The sequence below is a fragment of the Mus musculus genome, chromosome X (genome assembly GCF_000001635.26).
Source record: "Mus musculus strain C57BL/6J chromosome X, GRCm38.p6 C57BL/6J".
Classification (NCBI taxonomy): domain Eukaryota; kingdom Metazoa; phylum Chordata; class Mammalia; order Rodentia; family Muridae; genus Mus; species Mus musculus.
The window spans coordinates 141,380,206-141,401,718 of record NC_000086.7 but is presented as its reverse complement, the minus strand read 5'-3'; the positions used below and the strand labels follow the sequence as shown (position 1 = coordinate 141,401,718).

The 21,513-nt window shown below is 40.0% G+C and overlaps 1 protein-coding gene across 3 annotated transcripts in view; it reads left to right on the top strand.

Moving 5' to 3' along the window:
* Positions 1–21,513, top strand: part of Col4a6 (collagen, type IV, alpha 6) — a 308,693-nt gene that overhangs the window by 72,377 nt on the left and 214,803 nt on the right. Inside the window, exon 1 of one of the 3 annotated variants that reach the window (XM_011247883.3) lies at positions 7,407–7,527. The exons of the other annotated variants lie outside the window; for them this stretch is intronic. The gene's annotated coding sequence lies outside the window, so the exon portion shown is untranslated. Of the gene's footprint in view, positions 1–7,406; positions 7,528–21,513 lie in introns of those variants that run through there. 3 annotated transcript variants of the gene reach the window in all.

Here is a 21,513-nt window from a genome sequence, read left to right as displayed (position 1 = left end):
TCCCTCCAAGAGCCAACGAAATATCACCTAACAAAACCCAAACTGCCACACAAATTTGAAACCCTCTTGGTATTTTTAGGCAGGATTATCCAAGAGACTCAAAACATACAGCCTATTGCTGTTGCCCATGGTTACCATTCAGAGGTGGAAGGTAAGTCCCTATTGCTGAAGACATCATGTACTTTAGAAACAGGCCCTAGAGACCCCTGAGCTGCAACTAACCTGAATTCTACCTCCCTGCCTAGCTTTCATGGAATGAGAAGGTGCCATATATGCTTCCAAAAGAGAAAGGCAACCAACAGTCTTATCCAGTTTTGGTGCCTATGAACCACATCAAATATCAGCATGACACAATAATCCTAGAAATGCAGTAATTACTGACTAGCCTTGGTGGACTTAAAACCCACTCAACAGCAGGTAGACCATGCCTCGTACTGGCTGAGTTAACTACTCAGTGCTAGTGTAGTCATTATTATTAGAGATATATACAACCACTAATTTACTAAACCAGCATGATTCCTATCAACAACTTATAAGCATCTGTCCTTATGGCCACAGATAAGTATAGTCTTTACTTCTCATCAAGGAGCTTCTCTTTGCAACAAACAAGGACCATGACAGAAAGTCACAACCAATCAAAATGCAGAGTTGTGCAGCCCAGTCCTAATGGCTACATCTACAAAACACTCTTGCATCAAAGCCTGGGTGTTTTTGGAAAGAGTATAAGAGCCAGAGGATCAGAGAGTTTGCTGTAAGACTATGTCTCCTAGTAATATCAGAAGCAACACCTATAAAGTCTCACAAACGTGACTGTCCAATATGAGCTGAACAAGGATGAGACCAATGAACATGTTAGTCTGGGTGGAGAAAATCCCATGAGGCCTCAACTCTACACAAAAACTATAGGCAACTGACAAAAGCTGTGAATAGGAGAGGTCATACTAATTAGGGAAGAGCCCAACAATTGGTTGTCTAGTGTCAAAGGATCAGCACTGAAAACATAAGTACAGGTAGCATTATTTAGGAATGTATATGTATATACATATATGCATGTAATTACAATTACTAACAAAAAAGAGGCCATAAATTTAAAGGAGAATGGATAAGGGTATATTAGAAGACATTGGAGGGAGAAAAGGATAGAGAAATGTTGCAATCAAATTATAATGTCAAAAATTAAAAAAAAAAAATCTTCTGTAGGCAAGCCTGTATGGCACGCTTAATTAGTGATAATGCATTTTAAGCATATTTCATTAATGATAATGTGGGAGGGGCCAGCTCATTCTATATGAAAGCACACCGACTAAGCAATCTATTAGGGGAACCTGTAAGTAGCACTTCTTCATGGTTTCTGTATCAGCTCCCTGCCTCCAGGTTCCTGTCCTGTTTGAATGAGTTCCTTCCCTGACTTCCTTCAGTGAATAAGCACTGACATGGAAATTCCAACAAAATTAACCCTTACCTCCTCAAATTGCTTTTGGCCATGGTGCTTATCACAGAGGTTGGAAATAAGACAAAAGATCTTTTAAAGAGTTTCTAATTATCCAGATACAGAGATGTATGAGTGATTATTGGATGTTGTCTGTTAGGATCATTGATTTATAAGGTTCAAAAAGGCAACTCTTACCTTAACAACTCCCTCTATGAGATTTCTACAAATAATAACCCTGCTCTTTGATTTCTAATAGGACAGTGCACCTCTAGCCTCATATACACAGTCCACTTTGTATGTAGCTTACCCAGTTCTTGACAGCCATTCTAAATGGGTCTCAGATGATTCATTGTTATGAGCCACAGTAATCTCAGATCAAATAAATTTAGGTGAATATAGCATAATTTCAATTCCAGGTACCTTGATTGCCATGCATCCTCTTCCTCCTCCTCCTTCTCCTCTTCCTCCTCCTCCTCCTCCTCTTCCTCCTCCTCCTCCTCCTCCTCCTCTCTGCATCCCCCTCTCCCTCCTCATCCTCTTTCTTCTTTTTTGTTAACAGCATGCATTCACTCAGGGGTTCCTATAACTTAGTATATTCCAGAAAGAGCTGAAGCTGGAGTCCAAAGAAAAGCACAAAAAATTAGACTTGAGGCAAATCCAGGATGCCCAGATTTCAATCTAAGTGCATTTTAAGCAATAATCTTATTGATTATTTTTAATTGGATATTTTATTTATTTACATTTCAAATGTTATCCCCTTTTCCAATTCCCCCAACCTCCCCATCCCATCCCTCCTCCTCCTGCTTCTATGAGGGTGTGCCCCCACCCACCCACTCCTGCCTCCACACCCTCACATTACCCTACACTGGGGGTATCTAGCCTTCATAGGACCAAGGGCCCCTCCTCCCATTGATAACCAACAAGGCTATTCTCTGCTACTTATGAGGCTGTGGCTGTGGTCCCTCCATGTGTACTCTTTGGCTGGTGGTTTAGACCCTGGGAGCTCTGGTTAGTTGATATTGTTGTTTTTCCTATGGGGTTGCAAACCCCTTCAGCTCCTTCAGTCTTTACTCTAACTCCTTCATTGGGGACCTCGTGATCAGTTCAATGGTTGGCTGCAAGCATCCACCTCTGTATTTGTAAGGTTATGGTAGGGCCTCTCAGAAGACAGCTATACCAGGATCCTGTCAGCATGCACTTCTTGGCATCCACTATAGTGTTAGGGTTTGGTAACTGTATATGTGATGGATCACCAGGTGAGGCAGTCTAGGAATACCCAAGATACAATTCACAGACCACATGAAGCTCAAGAAGAAGGAATACCAAAGTGTGGGTGCTTCGGTCCTTCATAGAAATGGTAACAAAATACTAATGAGGGTAAATATGGAGACAAAGAGTGGAGCAAAGACTGAAGGAAAGGCCATGCATTATTCTATACTTATAATCTCATCACAGCTCAAAACTGTGTGGTTTAGCACATAAGGAAACAACTGAGTTTTGTTCTAAAGACAATGGCTTAAAATATGTAGGGTACAAGTGAAGGAAATGAGGCTGTTAGTACTATAGAGGAGACTTCTGGCTAAATACTTGTCTTTACATATTTGAAGGCTGCCATGGCAGTAATGAATAAACTTGTTCTATTGTGCTACAGCACCAGAAGTTTGAACAATAGATTAAACCTATAGGAAATACAATTTCAGTTCAGTATGAGAAAAAGCTGTCAAACAATCTGAGTTATCCAATGAGCAGTAGACTGCTTTGCAAAGACACACTGTCCCCTGTAAGTGTAGTCATTCTAACATAGAGTGGGTGGGTTTCACATTTTTCATCAAAGCCCGGTCCCTCTTCATTTCTTTACTCTTTGTTCCCAGGAAACTGTGAGACTATGTAGAATCATGTACAAACCACTAGATTAAGTGATATTTATAACCAGTTTATCCCATGTGTCCAAGTTCTGCCTTCTTTCAACCAGTTCTTCTTCATGATGTTTTATTATTGGTGGGAAGATCCATGCAATGTAGGTCTCCAACTGGTACTTGAGTCAAACGACCTTTGACCAATCCTGCCAATAAGAAAAAAGAGATATTGTGCATATTCTTCTCTCTGTGTCTCTTTCTATGTCTCTGCTTCTACCTTTCCCTCTCCCTATCTCTCTTTCCACACATTCATGCATGCTTGCACACACACGAAGCACAACACACAACTGAAATGAAGAAATTAAGAACCAGAGATGCTAAACCCATTCTCCTAGAACAACCTAAGTTTCATTATTCCAGTTATGTCTTGACTTTCTATATACACTAATTACTCAATTACTTTATTTAGAAGTGTGTTGTTATGTTATAAAACATTATCCCATATTATGACTTCTTTGATCTCAAGTCAATAACATTTCACTGGCCTCAGATGCTTCTGTGATCTTAATGCAAGAGGCTTAAATGAATGTGGCTATAGCTGACATTCCTGGGCTCTCTCCTGTGAAAAGATTCTTTATACATGCTGTCTACATTTTATAACTTGGAAGTTGCATCCAGATCCCTTTAAAATCCCTTGGCTATAATCGAATGCTGTCCCAGGGATGACTTAGTGCACTGGGCCTGAGGGAGAGTGTTTCGTCTCTTGGAGGGCTGAGTAGCTCCTTTAATCTATTTACCACAAGTGTTCATTGCTCTGGGGCTCTGGGATTCTTCAGGATGAAAGCCCTCTATAAATATTTGTTATTGTTATGATAACCAGTATGGCTTCCTGAGTGAGATAAATTTGTCCTCTCGCTTCTGCTTCTTGTAGCTTCTCTTCCTAGCTTTTATTTCTCTCTCCAGATAATTTTTGCGTTAAAGAAACAATCTATTTGTGCAGTTAATTAATCTGAGTACAGTGTGATAGGGCTTAGTGACTTTACAGGTTGTAACTGCTAAGGGATAAAGGCCTGAGAGCTGGGGGTTCGTACCATAAATATATTATTTTAATCAATCAAGGGGGAAAAAATCCTTGGAAACAGAATTAAAAGTGATAGCAGCAGAATAATTAAATATTGTATGGAAGGGTCATGGGGACTGGTTTCCACAAAATTAAAAATGGTAAATCAATGTTTGCAATATCCTGTAGGCTATCATCAGGATAGTTCTTGATTTCAGCCTTCTATAAGATGACAGGATCTTTCTTCACTGAGAACGTATGTCCTCTCCGGTCTATCCCCAGACTCATTTTCTAGACCCATCCTGTCCTTCCCTTGCTAATAAACCATTCTTTTCCTCCTTACTTTCAAAGACCACTCCTTCAAGAGGTCAAGTGGAAATCTCTTCCTAGTACTGCTCTGGCTATGCTAACTTCAAGACATCTCTCTGCTGCACATTTCTCTTTGAAATCCTGATTTTTATCCCATTTTCATTTGCCATGTCACAGGTAGGGCAGGAAAGTCCAGTAAGCTTCTAATGTGAGTTATTCTTGTCTCCCAAGTATTATCAGTTTGAAAGCTCATAAAAGACAGAGCCCACTACGGTCTGAAATGATATGTGTTAGTGTTCCTAAATATACAACTTCGTAGTAGGTATTAGATTAATTGGTTCACTGACAACTATACGTTTGAAAAGAATCATAGTTGAGTAAAAGTGGAAACATGAGGCAGGCAGTTGGATACTGATATAAATTAAAAGATGAGGGGTTCTTAGAAATTGGAATGAAAGAAAACGAAATAGATCTCTAGGGATTGAGATTTCTTTAGCAATTGTGCAAGGGCAGTCAATCCTAGCTATCACCCAGACACAAAACATCTGGTTACATCCAAATATGATTGACACAGCTGGTGGTATGAGGAGAGATACTTCTCTTCTGAAGTTAATGACTTCTGCACAGCTGTGTCCAGTCTTCCAGCAGCTGCTCTGAATATAGTCTTTCTGGATCGCATCTGTTGATTCTACACAAGTAAGATACATACATGGGACTTCTTTATTTCAACTCCAAATATGTTGTGCCTGTGGTATTGGCCTGACCTGTACGTCCAAAAAGGCAAATGATGACCACTTCTATCTTTTTAGCTTTTCAAGCCACACAACCATTTAAATTAAATAGAATTCATTTGTCCACCTGCTCCCACCCTCATCTTCTCCACTTATATACTGTTTCCACTTCAAGCCAGGAACTCAAATTAAGCCCAGAAAAAAAACAAAAAAAAACAAACAAAAAAAAACAACAACAAAAAAAAAAAAAAAAACAGAAGGGGCACATAGTAGGGGCTTAATAATTTTTCTAAGTAAGGCTGATTTAATTAAAGATCTGCTAAATAGAGTCTAAATGCTAAGCCATCTGTGTTTAATTTGAAGAAGAAATGTGGCTGAGCATCATCACAAGTCTCCTGGTACTAAGAAAGAGGTTTTGTGGATGGTATGACAGCTACCCTCAGTTAGACAAGACAAGATAAGAAGAAATCGCAGCTTGCTTGAGTTAGATAAGGAGGTAGCTCGAGCAGAGTGGTTAAAAGCAAGGGATTTGGCATCAAACAGATCTGGATTAGAATCACAGCTCTGGTCCATGAGTACCTATGTGATTTAGCATAATATATTTCATGCTCTGGTACTAGTCTTCCCATTTCTAAAACTAATATAGTGACATTGCCAACTTTGTAGCTTTGATTTGATGGTCAGAGGAAATAATGCTGGGTCTTGCAAGTTTTACGGGGTGCATAAGGAGAATAAAAAGGCAAGGATTCAGAAAAAGGAGAGAACTTGTTGGCACAGGTTTAGGGGGCATAATTTTTTTTAATGCTGTGAATAGATTTGCTCCCACAGTTAGCAGTTTTCTCTCTTTTGAACCGTGATGAAGCCAGTCATTTCTAGTGGTGATCTGTCCCTAGCATTCTGAAAACTTTTTTAGTGTATGCCATATCCCCATGCTTCATCTCGAATCCCCACCTCTGGAAACTATCAGGACTCTATCTTTCCATTTCACCTTCCTTATTCTACCATGTCTTGCGACTTCTATAGTGCCAGTTCATGAAGAAAATTTGAATCAAGTCCTTTCACTTTTCTGTATCTGTTGTCCAAGTCAAAAAAGCATATTGATTAATACCACAACCAACAGAGTCAGGTGAGAAAAGTTATCAAAAGCCATTATCCACTGAATTTAGGTCTGCTTAGATATAGTAGGAAAAACCAGGTGAAGCCATATTAGCCCTTAAAGGAATTTTGTTTTGCTTGGTAATTTTAGCTGTCAGTGTTCATGTTCCTATTAAACAAATATCCATCAGGAGTTGTGCTTAGCATTAGAAATACAGAAAAAAAAACCTATTTCTTCTTTCCCTGAAGAAGCTCATATCTTGCAAAGGGAGATTAAGAAAGCTGATGACTAATGCAGAGTTCTGAAAGCTCCAACAGGTATACTGTGAGCATCCAAGGCATCAGCAAATATTGGTAGATCTAGCAGGCCAGACTCTTTAAGCAAACTGAGTGTTATTAATATATAGAGATAACCTTAAGTCTGTTTCATCCATTTGCAAACTTTAGTATATTAACAAATATTTGTGATACTTTAGTTGCATATAGCCTGTAGGTGACTTTAACAGGTCTGTGTAATGTTAGAGTTATAAGATGATAAAAATACTTTGTTTGCTGGTTTCCTGGTCCTATTAAAATACTAGCCTGGACTATCATGTACTTAACTGCAGTAATTATTTCCCCAATGCCTCAAGGAAAAGCTGAAAGTTGGAGAATGGAGACGGGGAGGGGGTGACACGATTGAAGTCACTATAGGAAGATTTAAGAATGAAAGTGAAGTTTAGTGTATGATTTGTCACGGTAACGAGACATGGTGGACTTCTTCTAAGGACACAAGAAACCAGACAAGAAATGTTATCAGAGTGACTATTTACTTTTTTGTCCTTATTCTATCTCAGTGGTGATCAGGTAGGGAAACTGAAGTCTGTAATGTCATTTGAAGGCCAGGCCTGAGATAAGTCACTTCATCATATTTGTATTGGTAGGCCACACAGCGTTGGGCTTGGGACTGTGATGCAACTGTAGAAGAGGCAGATCCTCTCAGGTGCTGGTGTGGGGATCTTGCGTGGAGTCACTCCTAGTGTTCATAATATTCAACCTATCATTGTAAGTATGTACTACATGGATTATCTACATTCATGTGTGTGTGTGTTCATGTGTGTGTGTGTGTGTGTGTGTGTGTGTGCATGTGTGTGTGTGTGCATGTGTGTTAGGGAGATAATGCTAAGAAGTCAAATAACTAAAGGAGTGGAAGATAGTTCAGAAAGGAGTGCTGTTAAGAATGTGTGCTTGGAATTATAAACCCTTCTTTTTCACTTTGAAATTAATACAAAAGGTCTCTGTTATATTGTAAGAATAATGAGTTAGCATTTGCAGGTATTTTGAGCTTTTGTATTTTCAGATAAAGCAGGTTTTGAGGTCTTCTTATAGTGGATAAGTATTGTACATGAATAATTCCAGAGAAAGAAATGCTGATTAGATTGCTCAACTAACTGTCTGGATTGGTGACACGTTGCCAGCATCTTCACACTTATCTTGTTTAATCTGACTGCTTTTCTTGGAGAGTTTTTCAATAGGTAATAGAAACTTGGGTTTATGATTATTGTTTATAAAGAGCTACTATTCCTACACTCTGGCATTTCCTGATTCATTATGACACTTCTAATTGTTATAGAAAAGCGTACATCTAGGAGCTCAGAGATGACTCTAGGGATCAAATTTCTGTTTCAAATTTTATCAAGTATGAAATGAGTTATTTCACTGCTCAGACCTCCTTACTTACAGTGAACACAGTGAAGGGATTAGCAAGGTCCACAACTTCCTAGATATCTCTTATTTCTCTCTTTCTCTGTCTCTCTCTGTCTCAGTCTCTGACTCTGTCTCTCTCTCTCTCTCTTTCACTCACTGTCTCAGTATGTCTCTGTCTCTCTCTCTGTCTCTCTGTGTGTGTCTCTCTCCCTATGTGTGTGCCTGTCTGTGTGTTGTTCTGTTGTTTATTCTTACAATCCTAGAAATTGAATCTAGGACCTAGAACAGTTGAGGCAAGTAGTCTGTCACTGAGCCCTTTATGTACAGAATAAGAGGTTTACTTATGCCATTTTCATATATACTTAAACACCTTCACATATCTTCCCTCAGCCTGCCTTTGCCTTAGCCTTCCAAATCCTTTCTTTTATTTTTTTGGGGATAGAGGTATGCTCTCACTAAGTTAACAAAGCAAGCTTTGAACTCACTTTGTAGCCCAGAAAGTTCTTGAATTTGTGATCCTCCTCCTTCAGCCTCCCAAGTTACTAGACTATCAAGTTCGAAACATCAGGCTGGATTCTGGACTACTTTATAAAAAAATTTCACTGCATTAGATAATTTCCAACTATTTAGGAGGGGAGTGTTGAGACAGGATCTCATCATGGAATTTTGGCTGTTCTCAATCTCACGAGATCTCTGTCTGCTTCTGCTTCTCATGTGCTGAAATTAAACAGGTGTGTAGCTCCACGTCTGGTGGCAGTAGCAGCTGAGGTGGCTTCTTGTTCTTCTTCTCCTTCTTCTTCTACTTCTGTCGTCCTCCTCCTTCTCTCCTTCTTTTTGTCTTCCTCTTCCTCCTCCTCCTCCTCCTCCTCCTCCTCCTCCTCCTCATTCTCCTTCTTCTGACTGGAGATGAAAGTGTGTGTGTGTATGTGTGTGTCTGTGTGTATGTATAAGTCATCAAATTATAAGCTCCATAAGACCTCCCCTTGCTCACTACATGGATAGCATGTGTAAGTGTTATTGGGTTGAGTGAATAACAAATAAATAAATTCAATTTTCTGAATTAAAAACCCACGGCATTTCTTTTTTCAGTGTTTTATTTATTTTTTTATTTTATTTTTTTATTAGATATTTTTTAATTAGGTATTTTCTTCATTTACATTTAAAATGCTATCCAAAAAGTCCCCCATACCCTCCCCCCCCCACTCCCCTACCCACCCACTCCCACTTCTTGGCCCTGGAGTTCCCCTGTACTGAGGCATATAAAGTTTGCAAGACCAATGGGCCTCTCTTTCCAATGATGGCCGACTAGGCCATCTTCTGATTCATATGCAGCTAGAGTCAAGAGCTCCGGGGTACTGGTTAGTTCATAATGTTGTTCCACCTATAGGGTTGGATACCCCTTTATCTCCTTGGGTACTTCTTTTATAAATCTTTATAGCACCTTCTGGTACCTGAAAGCTAGTTCTCAGGAAGGGTGCTTTCAAGTCATATCTAGCTTGAGGTCTCTGGGTCCTCTGTCCAAAATTAGTCTTCCCCCAGGGAAAGGGTATTTTGTATTTTTGACATTTTTATTATGCTATCTGTAGAGTACTTAGCACAGCAATGTGCATAAAGTGGCTACTCAATAATTGCTCACTCTGTGGATAAACCTGAGTCTTTTAGCATCACAACATCATTTTCCGGTGCATTCTGAAGAAGAAAGTGATCACCTGCATAGGAATTTTAAGAGGCAGGGCCTATATTTGTAGGTTTGAAAAGTGGATACATTAAAAGCAGCCAACCCTCTTAATAAGAGATTGTTTAACCGCACCCCTAGAGATTTCTCAAAGAGACTATTGTTTGGTGATTTCAAGGTGGGCTCCTTCTCAGACATCCACGTTGCCATGGAGATAGCATGTTTTTCTTTCTAAATGATATTTACTTGTACTCTCAGAAGTCTGTTCGGCAAATTAGCACAGGTGATTTGAGAGTAGAGGAGTTGGCTCTGTCAGCTTCCAGATTTGCTGTGCCGTAACGGCCTGGGCTGCCAAATTAATCGAGGAAAGAAACCTTAAAGACCATTCTAAAAGAAAGGCTATTTTTGAGTTCTTTCTTATGCCCTCTCATGCGTGAGTGAGTAAGTGAGTGAGGAGTTATTAATCCAAGAAAACTAGGAAAGATTCCTAGTCATGGTGTCCAAAATTCAGGACCACAACTGGCCTGTAATGGGTATGGCCAGAGAAAAGAGCACATGAGGGTGGGGGCCATGGTCATGAATTGTATAGTTGTATAGTGTGAATCATATACTAGAATACTTGCAGAACTGGGCGAAAGAGCATAGGGATATCTCCTGATGCTGATTGATCTTAGTTTACATAGTATGAGCTCTATGAAGACAGTGGCCACATCTTGACTTAATCTGTCTCATCCGCAAGGTTTCTCTCAATTCCTTGATCCCTTTCTAGCCACTTCCAACTTGGAGTGTAATCTTACACATCTTAGGCATTACCCTGTGTTTCTTGTCTATACCCACTGCTGCTTCCCTTAGCTCTTTCCCACCACCTCCTTCTTCACTGAATATTTGCTTCCTTCTCTCCTGATGCCTCTTTGTCACCCTATAATCTTTTGCTATCAAAATGCTTACCCTCTATTAAGGCTCATTCAAATGCTATCTCAATGGGAAACAATCTCTTGGTGTTGGCAAATCCTTGAGCCTTTCCCCTTACTCTTTTATCCTTTTGAGGATTAACACAAAGTTTCTGAGAAGATACTGAAAATGGGAAAACCATAGCTAAACTGTTGCTTGATTCACATTTATGTGTAAACTGCAAACACAGGACTTCTGGCCATCTTTTAAGGCTGGCCAAGAAGTAATCTGTATGATGAAGCCTGTTGTATTATTGTTAGGCAAAACAAAGAAGGGTTATTTGAGTACAAATTGGGATATTACATTGAGGCATCAAGTCTACTTGCCTCACCTTTCCTCTTTCGACCACAGCCCTGTGTAACTCAACAACTACTTCCAAAAGCTTTTCTATGCCACTTCATGAACTCCCAACCAATCGCTGTTATTTTTGTAATGGAAGTCCAACTGGTAGGAGTTTGACAATATGATAAAAATTAGAAAATATCTATTGCCTTACTTAAGACATTCCCAAGCCACATATGACACACACCTGGATTGCCAACATGTGGGAAAGTGATGCCTTGGTTTGTGTTATACTCAGGAGTCTTTTGCACATGAGAGAGAGAGAGAGAGAGAGAGAGAGAGAGAGAGAGAGAGAGAGAAACATCAAGCTTCATGGAACCCTGAAGTTCTAGAAGTTCTAGCAAGTCTAGCAACACGCAAAATTGCCTAACTTGCTAAAAGAACTGCATTGCACAGCAATGCAGTAAGCATGCAACCCTTGAAGTAACTCAGTATTGTAGCCAAAAGCACCCATCATCAACTTAGTTTTCATGCTTCTGCTTTATCTGAAAATCCAGACTTATTTCATAATCCTCTCCAAATAAAATTGTATTTGCTGGAATATTTAAAGTCATATTTTTGCTCCAGTTGATGTTTCAAAACCTTATCCTATGGCTTTCAAGGACAATGTGGGACCGTCACTGTGTGTCCAAGTTGTACCTTCAACAGGTGGTAAAGCTGAAGAGAAGTAGTCTATGAAGCATGGATGGGACTGACTCTTTGTGGATAATTCCTCCTCAGAGGACATTCTTCACCAAGCTCATTGACTCCTTACTTCCTGACAAGGTGTATGCCTATTTTTGAGGTGAGCGCTTTGCTGTTGGCACAGGGGTACTGCTAGGTTGTAGTCACATTAAACATAGTTCTTGAACTTCATCTTGTGCATTAGAGATGTCCCTCCCTTTCTATTTAGGCGCAATGGTGTGCTTATTTCTTGCTGCCTTGACCATACAGCTTCAATGGTCTTGCTTTGCCTATAGTATCACCATCCCTAGATGGGAATTCCTTCTTGTTCTGTAATTCTTGGCTTTCTCTCTTTTGTTCTGCTCTTCTATGAGCAGAGCTTTCTGCTGAATCTGACTTTAAAGTCAAGGTTTTGAGGCTGTTACCACTTCTGAGCTTTCACCGAGGCCAGCCAGCCAGTAGGTTACAGCAACAGGGTTTTATTTGCTGAATTTATGCCTGTGAGGTCCTCTCCAATCTATCCTTTTAACAGGCAAACACCCTTGGCCGTGCTTTCTGCTCATAACCCAAATCTTCCAAATTAAACAGGAAAACATCTTACCTATTGCTAAACTAATTCATTTTAAAATCAGAAGACACAAGTAATTATGAAGAGGAACAAAGAGCATCTCACTCCGTGGAAATAGCCACCGCCAACATGTCTATCTTTGCAGAGCATAAATTCATTTAATTTCCCTTCGGTAATGAAAAGGAAATTGTTGGTAGGGCACAGTTCTTTGGGGGATGGCAGTGATGTGACTTGAAATGAAGCAAAGCATTCAAGATTCCTGCCTACATACCTGAGATCCGACTAAGAATCTCTGAGGTTTAGCCTGGCTCAGGCAGAATTCACTATGGAAAGAACACAGAATTAAATGTCAGGACAGAAGCTATTTTATAAAGATTGCCTGTCTTTGCCCACACTCGGTAGCACAAGCAAAACTGCCCCTGCTTATTGCTGGGGAAACCTGAGTTCTAGCTCTGAAGAAAGAGTGTCCATAGTCCATACTAAGTAAGGTCCTTCAAAGATCACTCACCATTTTTGGAAACAATTCTTACTTTCCAATTATAGGTGCCTGTCTGGTGAAGAAATATGAAGGCTGGTCTTCTGTAAAATGTAGTTGTTAGTTATGGAAGGATGCTGAGTTAAGTCTTCCTTGAAGTATATTCAGCACCGCCCATGAACATGTCAAGGCATGTTTACAAAGCATTTACATAGAGCATTCTGTGTAGCCATCTGAATAGAATTTGACTTTCATTTGTTCCATCTACAACTCAACTTCTCACATGAGAATGTACCTCAATAGCCCCTGCCGGGCTGGAGTTCCAAGGGGTGCAGTTCTGCTAACCAGCTTTCTGATACAGTAGGTCTGGGGTATGGGGTTTGTGAATTTGAATTTCTTCCAAGATCTCAGTCATGGTGATGATGCTGGCTTGAACATCAGGTTTCTACAGGACTATCTAGGAAAGATAAGAGCCAATCCTAAAGGTTTAGGGAAAATGAACTGAATTTTCTAAAACATTTTTTTTATTCTTTAATCTTTTTTTTTAAACAGTCCCGACTTTATCTGCTTCCCTGTCTGCCCTCTGATTGTTCCCCATCCCATACCTGCTCCTCCTCCTCTCCACCCCAACCCCAGTCTCCAAGAGGATGTCCCCACCCCACCCCACCTACCTTCCCACTTCCTGGGGCTTCCAGTCTCGTGAGGGTTAGGTGCATCTTCTCTGAATGAACATAGACTCAGAAGTCCTCTACTGTATATGTGTAGGGAGCCTCATATCAGCTGGTGGATGCTGTCTGTTTGGTGGTTCAGTGTCTGAGAGATCTCAGGAATCCAGATTAATTGAGACTGCTGGTCCTCCTACAGGGTCACCCTTCTCCTCAGCTTCTTCCAGCTTTTCCCTAATTCAACCACAGGGGTCAGTAGCTTCTATCCATTGGTTGGGTGTAAATATCTGCATCTGACTCTTTCAGCTGCTTGTTGGGTCTTTCAGAGGGTAGTCATGACAGGTTCCTTTTTTTGAGTACTCCATAGCCTCAGTAATAGTGTCAGACCTTGGGACCTCCCCTTGAGCTGGATCCCACTTTGGGCCTGTCACTGGACTTTCTTTTCCTCAGACTCCTCTCCATTTCCATCCCTGTTAATTCTTTCAAACAGGAACAATTATGCGTCAGAGATGTGACTGTGGGATGGCAATCCCATCCCTTTACTTGATGCCCTGTCTTCCTGCTGGAGGTGGACTCTACTCCCCACTGTAGGGCATTTCAGCTAACTTAGAACCGATTTATGATAACTTTTATAGAGAAGTACCAGATTTTTCAAGAGCAACCACTACTTTGTGCCTATTGTAGGTTTTATTTTACATCCACGATACTATTTTTGATCCAGGGTTCATTTTCACCTATTGATTTTCTGCTTGCTTTTTAAATTTTTGTTACTCAGAGGGCTTTCAACATGTAGCCAGAATGGTCTCGAATTTACAGTACCCTTTTCTTAGCCAGTAGAATGCTGGGATTGCAGCTGTGGGCCTTCCCATCTGGCTGTTTGCTTGCTTTGTTAGTTTCTGTTTTACTATGGTCAACAGTAAACCCAGGACATGAAAAGCAAAGACTGAGATATACTCTGACCAGCAAGTGAGTGGTTTGTTTGTTTAATTGGATGGTAAGATAGGTTTGGTTTTAGTTTTTGGGTTTTGTTGTGGTGATGGTTGTGGTTGTTGTTTTGGCTTCTTTGTTTGTTTGTTTTTGCAATAGTCTTAGTCTTGCTCTGTAGCCCTAGTGTAGTACCAGTCCCTCTGTAGGCCAGTCAGTACTCAAACTTTCAGCAGTCCACTTGTCTCAGGATTCCTGTGTGTGTGTGTGTGTGTGTGTGTGTGTGTGTGTGTGTGTGTGTGTGTATGTGTTCCACCAAACCCAGCTTCCCACCTTTTGTTTAATCAAGTGAATCTGAATTTTTGCCACGTTTATCTTCTGAAAAAGAAATATCATTTCCTAATCCCCTCAGTGGTGTATGGCTGGTCTCTTGGAAAGGACTTTTGGCTCTGCAAATTAACAGCTGCAGGTCTTTGAACAAGTTATCTAATATCTCTAATATCTCTGAACCCTGATGTCTACATCTGTGAAAGAAAAGAAAAACAAAGCAAACACATCCAAGGAACATCCAAGGAGCATGAGAATTAGACAAAATAAGAAGTGAATAAAAGGCCTGGCATAGGAGACTGGATTTCTTAAGCTTCACCCAGGCCCTTATATTCTGTATTTATGTTGCATGAGATGCTGGTCATTGTGTCCGGTGCTAGTTTAGCTGCGTTAGCTTTAAATGTCTCCCTAGCAGATCCTAGGCTGTGTCTTACAGATAGATATCATAGCAAACCAAGTTTCACCTCATGGTTCTATGACATTATGTGTCAAGAACAAGCAGGAACAGGTTTAATAATTATAACAAACATTTATTGATGTCTGGCACCATGATTACCAAGAATGAGCTCATCTAATCCTAATGACAGCCCTATAATGAAGGTATTATTACTATTATTTTACAGATGAGTGAATGGAGGCCCAGAGAGGTTAGGTAACTAGCCTGAGGTCACACAGATGCTCATAAATACTGAGCCAAGATCGAAAGCAAAGAAGCAAAGGCTGTCTTTTCTCCACCATTTAAGCCCCTAACAACACCTCCCTCTCCAGTTCAGAATGATTTGTCCCTGTTCTCTCATAAGTAGAGATGAAAGCCTGGGAGTGACATTCCCCGGCTTGAAAAAAGGCAAAGCCAAAAGCTAAACTTGGGCTAGATCCAACCTCTTCAGTTTTTACAGCACTACAACTTTGCTTTGGTACAAATAGAACTTTTCCCTCCCTCTTTCAGGCATCAGACAATGGTTCTGCTGACTAGAAGCAGTGGGGGTGGTCAATACTTGTATATTTAACTAGCAGCTCTCTGTAGGAGGAAGGAAAGCCTTGCTTTATAGCCTTCCTTGATTAGCATGGTATAAATACTCCAGCCTAGACTGACTGTGAGCTCTCCATGTGACCACATGGGATGCTGACTTGGAGCTAGCCTGAGAATCTCTACTGCTCTGGTCCTTGCTGAGAATGTGACTCCAAAGTAACATTCTGACAGTGAAGGAAAAATGAATGCGTTAGACACCAAGATTAGGACTGTCAGGACAATCACTACAATGGACAACTCTTCTTTTAGCGTTTAGCACCGGCTCTATTAATGATATTCAGCCCTGCCAAGAGTCTCTTAGATCTTATTTATAGAATCTTTGCCCCCTCAATGGGTACATGAATAGGTTGTGTCATGCTCTATCTTTAGAAATGCTAATCTCTTGTCTGAAATGATTTCTTTGGGCACAGATGAACTCACTCCTAAAGTATGTTTTTGTTTTGGTAACATAAAATAGACAACAAAAAAAAACCCTCTAAACTTGCCCAAGGATGATGTGTTTATTTCTAAATAAAAAAAAATAGGAAATTAAGAAACACAAGCAAAACAGAAAAAACGAAAAGAAATAGATTTTTAAGGACACTTATTCTTTCAAGATCTAGAGACAAACATGGCTGACATTTGACTATATGGTCCTCTCATATTTTTTTCTTCCTCTATGCAGATATCTTCTTTTGAAAAATAGCTGTCTGTGAAGGAAATACATTTTCAAAATGAAAAGCTATCACAGATTATTATCCTCTCTGTACGGGTCCTGCCACTGTATTTGTATTCACAGAAATGGTAGGTTAGCTATATTTATGCTGATGGTCTACATGCATTTGAAGATAATACCACTAATGGGGATTGTTATCTATGAGTACAGATGGGGCGAAAAAGACCAAGGAGGCAGTCTCGGCCCTTTCCACTCCATAGACCACTATACATAGTCTGATTTTGAGTTACAGTTGCTGCTGTGCTGATAGGGTGGCTGATTAAGACTCTGCTTCGAAGCCCTGAGGTCACCCCAGAGCTCAGAAAACAACCACCTCCTGCATTCCCTTATTGCTCTGGGCAGGCCTGCCTGCTGTCTGTTTCCCTGCTGCCTGCAGCCTGGCCCTATTGTTTGAAGTGGGGCTTCAGAGCTGCTTTAATGGATTTTCTTTGCCCTCCCTGCTTGGGGTTACCTCACCATACAAGGCCTGATCTGGCATCCTGGGGCCATCCATCCTTCATACATGTCCAGCCCAGTGGGAAACTGGGAGAAATGGAATTTCTTCATTCCCTCTACTCGCTCTGGATTTTAGTGGAACAATACCAGAGAAAAATGTGGCAGTCATAGTACAATGCATGATGGCTGACTCTGGGAAATTAATGTTTCTTTTTGAACAAGACGTTCCTTCTGAACCTGAGAATAGTGGCCAAAGCTATGGTAAGCAGACAGAGCCCTCTGGAATTTTTGTTTACTCTCTAGTGTTCATTTCCTTGACAACTCATATGCCTGACATGTTTCCAGAGTTCTATTCCTTCCTTGGAGGCCAAATCTCAAAGATAGATAACAAACAGCATGTCTGAAGAAGTGGAATTCTTTATAAAGACTTTCTTAAAATTATAGTAAATTATGTATGCATACATCAGGAGTATTTGGTCCATTGCCACTGATAGTTTTTGCTAGAGTGTTGTTTTTGTTTTGGTAAGTGTAGATCATCAGGTTCCCTCCAGAAAACAGAAACTTTCTTGATTGAGAAAAAAATGTAACAAAAGAGAACATGGGCCTCTGGACAGTGCATAGGAGACGGGATTTGTTTGTTTATTCCTTTGTTTGTGTTTGTGCTGTTGATTTTGTTGCTTTGCAGGAGGACTCAGTCCTTGCAAGTCATCTAGCCTGCCCTTGTTTCAGTTTCCTCCTCAGTAAAAACAAACCAACAACGTGAGGCCAGCAAGGCAGCCAGGCATGTAAAGACAACTTACTTCTAAGCCTGATTACCTGAGTTTGATCACTGAAGCACACACTATGGGCTGACTCTCACAAGTGGTCCTCTGACCTCCACAAACATGCCATGGCACATGCATGCAAAGCATGAGCATGCACAATTAAATTAAACATGTGGACATTAGCTTAAATGAAAGTTTCCCATCTTCCACTTCCACCATATTCCACTTCCATAAAGTGACCATATTCCACTTCCACTAGAGTCACAAGCCATCTAACAAAAATCCCAATCCCTTCTAAGTCGTTGTTCAGAAATATCTGAGAGACTCTAAGAACATAGTAAGTTCTTGTTATTGTCCTTGGAAGCCCTGCAGAGTTGGAAAGTAAGTCCTTATTGCTGACGACATCATATCCTTGAGACACAATACCCAGAGAATCTGAACTGAATATGACCCAAAAGCCTCTACCCTCAGGACTAGCTTTTATGCTACCAGAAGGCCCCATGCAAGCTACCAAAGAAAGAAAGCAACCAACAGTTTTACCCAGTTATAACAATGCTTTAGTTAATCTTCTATCACTATAACAAAACACTATGACCCAGGTCACTTATAGAAGAGTATATTGGCAGCTTATAAGGGACTATGGCAGAAACTAGGCAAGCATTGCCCTAGAGTAGTAGCTGAGAGTTTACACCTCGAGACATAAGCACAAGGTAGAGAGCGCTAATTTGAAATGGCATGGGCTTTTTGGAACCTCAAAGCCCAACTCCAGTAACTTACCTCCTCCAATAAGGTCATGCTTACTAATCCTTTATAAAGAGTTCTACCAATTGGGAACCAAGTATTGCAACATATGGACATGGGAGATACACATTCTCTTTCCAAATACCACAGGTGCCTATAACCACAACATAGCCTGATATCCCTAAGTGTTTAATAGTGGCCCACATACCTAGACAGTAACCAACAATAATACTCTAATTGGCCTTAAGACCAGCTCAACCCAGAGAAATGATATCTGATAATGGAAATCTAGTGAACACTCTGAGGTTGGAGAAGTCATGGATCTTGGAGATAAACCTACAGGTGCCTTTTTTTTTTAAACTAAATCAGCTTAATCCACAACTACATTTTAAATATTCATCCAATACCAAGTGGTCAGACCTGAGATCATATACATACAAGTAGCATTATATGGACTGAAAAGGTTGTATTTAAGTTAAGGGGAGGAGAGGGCAAGGAAAATGATGCATTCTTTTTTCAAACATAGAAACTAAAGAGAATAAATAAAAGTTTCATTCTGTACTGTTTAAAAATAATAATTGTCCCTAAATTTAGGTTCAGGAAAAGAAATGAACAGGACTGGGGAGTTAGAAGAGACCTTAAATTTTAAATTTGACTTTGTTGATGAATTAACTCTTGGTTGAAATGGTAAGTAGTTTTTACTACTCAGTCGCTCAGTGGATGCTCCTGGAGACTGACTTTCCAGAAAGAATGTTATCCGTCTGTGTCTTCGTCTCCCAAATTAGGATGACAATGAATATAGTTTGCCACGTATTTCTGGCTTCAAAGGCAAACATTTTCCTGTAAAAATATAGACAATAAAGACAAAGGGGAAAAAGGAACTGGGGAAAAGTATGTTGATTTCAAGTTAAAGACATATACTCAACAACCAAAAGCGTACCAATAAAGCAGCACAGAATAGAGTCAATATCAAATTGGTTGGAAACCCTCTGCCATCTATCATTAAATGACAGGGAAAAGTACAGTGGCAGAAGTTGATGCTTTCTTTTTTATGGATGTTCTCTCTGTAAAGGTCTACTCTTTTCTGATTATAGTTAGTAAGTACTAGCACTATCTATTTTCTCAAACCCCAAGAATAAAAGCAACTCCACTATCAAAAGAAATGTTTCTTGAGGGCTCATATGTGCATTCAAAATACCAAGACAAGCTTCTAGTGCCTAAAGCCAGTCCCTAAGATCCTCCAGAACATTAGTTTCCTCTGAGAATGTGCTTAAAGGCCGAACTTGCTTTTGCCTTTTGCTTCAAGGAAGCTGAATAAACCTTTCAAAAGCCCTTCAGATGGTAAGGTGATGATCCCAGCCAAAGAACAAAGCAACCCAGGACATCTCTCCTGGCCACCAAGAATAAACAAGAAAGGAAGAACAGCTTTACAAACAAATTAAACCTCAACTATTCTCCCCTTCTGCTTTCTTCATCCTACTTGGCAGAATCTCAGAGCTTGGGGAAAGATTTTGGAACATAGAAGATTTGTGACTGAGATAAAACTTCAATTTTGCAGAGGCTCAGCAGTTAGGGCCCTTCCAAGAGGCTGTTTGGTTTTTTGACATTTCAAAAGGACACCCTTTTTTGAGCAACTAAAGTCTCACATTAAAAGAAATATTACCACTAATTTATTTCTAATGAACAGTTCAGAAAGCTTATTTCTTATTGTCATTGTCCTTGTCATCATCGTTGTTGTTGTTGTTGTTATTTTTGACACAGGATTTTACTATGTAGTCTTGGCTAGCTCAGAATTCCCTATACAGAATAGGCTAGCATAGAACTCATAGATACATACCTCTCTCTGCCTCTCAACAGAAAAGGATGTTTTAAATTTATATAATATTTTATGAACAATCATCACTTATTTCTGATTCTAGTTCCTTTGATTTCAAATTGATTAATTTATTTGCAACTAGATTTTTTTTGGGTATTAAGCCACTTGTCCAAATAGAATCCTAATTTAAAAGTCATATTTATTTTCCTCTGTCAAGAGCAAAGTGACATTAGTTTGTATATTTTATTTATTTTCATTGTTGTTGTTGTTGTTGTTGTTAGAGACAGGGCCTCAGTATATAGCTCTAGCCGTCCTCACTCTGTAGATGAGGCTGGCTTCAACTCACAGAGATCCACCTACCTCTGCCTCCCAAGTGCTGGGATTAAGGATGTGCACCAGTATGCCCAGGTTGTCTATCAGTGGTTTTTAAAAAGTAGGAAGTATTGGTAGAGCAATGCTATGAGACCTTCAAAGGAAATTATGTAGGGAGAAATGCAACTATTTGAGTGGATATGATTTATAACTCCATTTTGTATTGAAATAAACTACAAGTTAGGGTTGTTCCCTAGGCAAATACAACTTCAAGTTAATGTTCCTGCATTACTAATAGAACCTTGACTGGATTAATTTTCTCAGCTAATCATGAACATCCCATAGGCATACAGGTTAGAGACATATTCATAACTTCTGCCCTCTTCAGGTGGGGTTTTCTTCCATGGCTTTGGGCTTGCTATGCAAGTAAAAGTTGTGTTAGTTAACCAGGCGGTGGTGGTACACGCCATTAGTCCCGGCAGAGGCAGGCAGATCTCTATAAGTTCAAGGCCAGCATGACCTATAGAGTGAGTTCCAGGACAACCAGGACTACACAATGAAACTATGACTCAAAAAGAAAACAAAAAAAGAAGTGTTATTTTTTTTAATTTATGCTTATTAAACTTTAAAGTACTGGATTCCCTTCCCTACCCAACCCCCATCCCATGAGACTTCATTAATGAAAACCAATCTGTTTTCAGATGATTTTCAGTATGTAATAATGAAGAGTGGATTTTACCACTTATCACCCACAAATGGACGAAAATTACCCAAACAGCTGAAAGTCTGCATAATTACAGTTTATCTAAATAAAACACATGTAGTCATCTTCTGGAACTGACAGAAGGGCATGAGTTATAGCACCATCTGGAATCATGGACAAGGCAGATACATGTTGAAGCCTAAATTAATAAAGGCTGAGCAACAGCTAACAGCCCAAG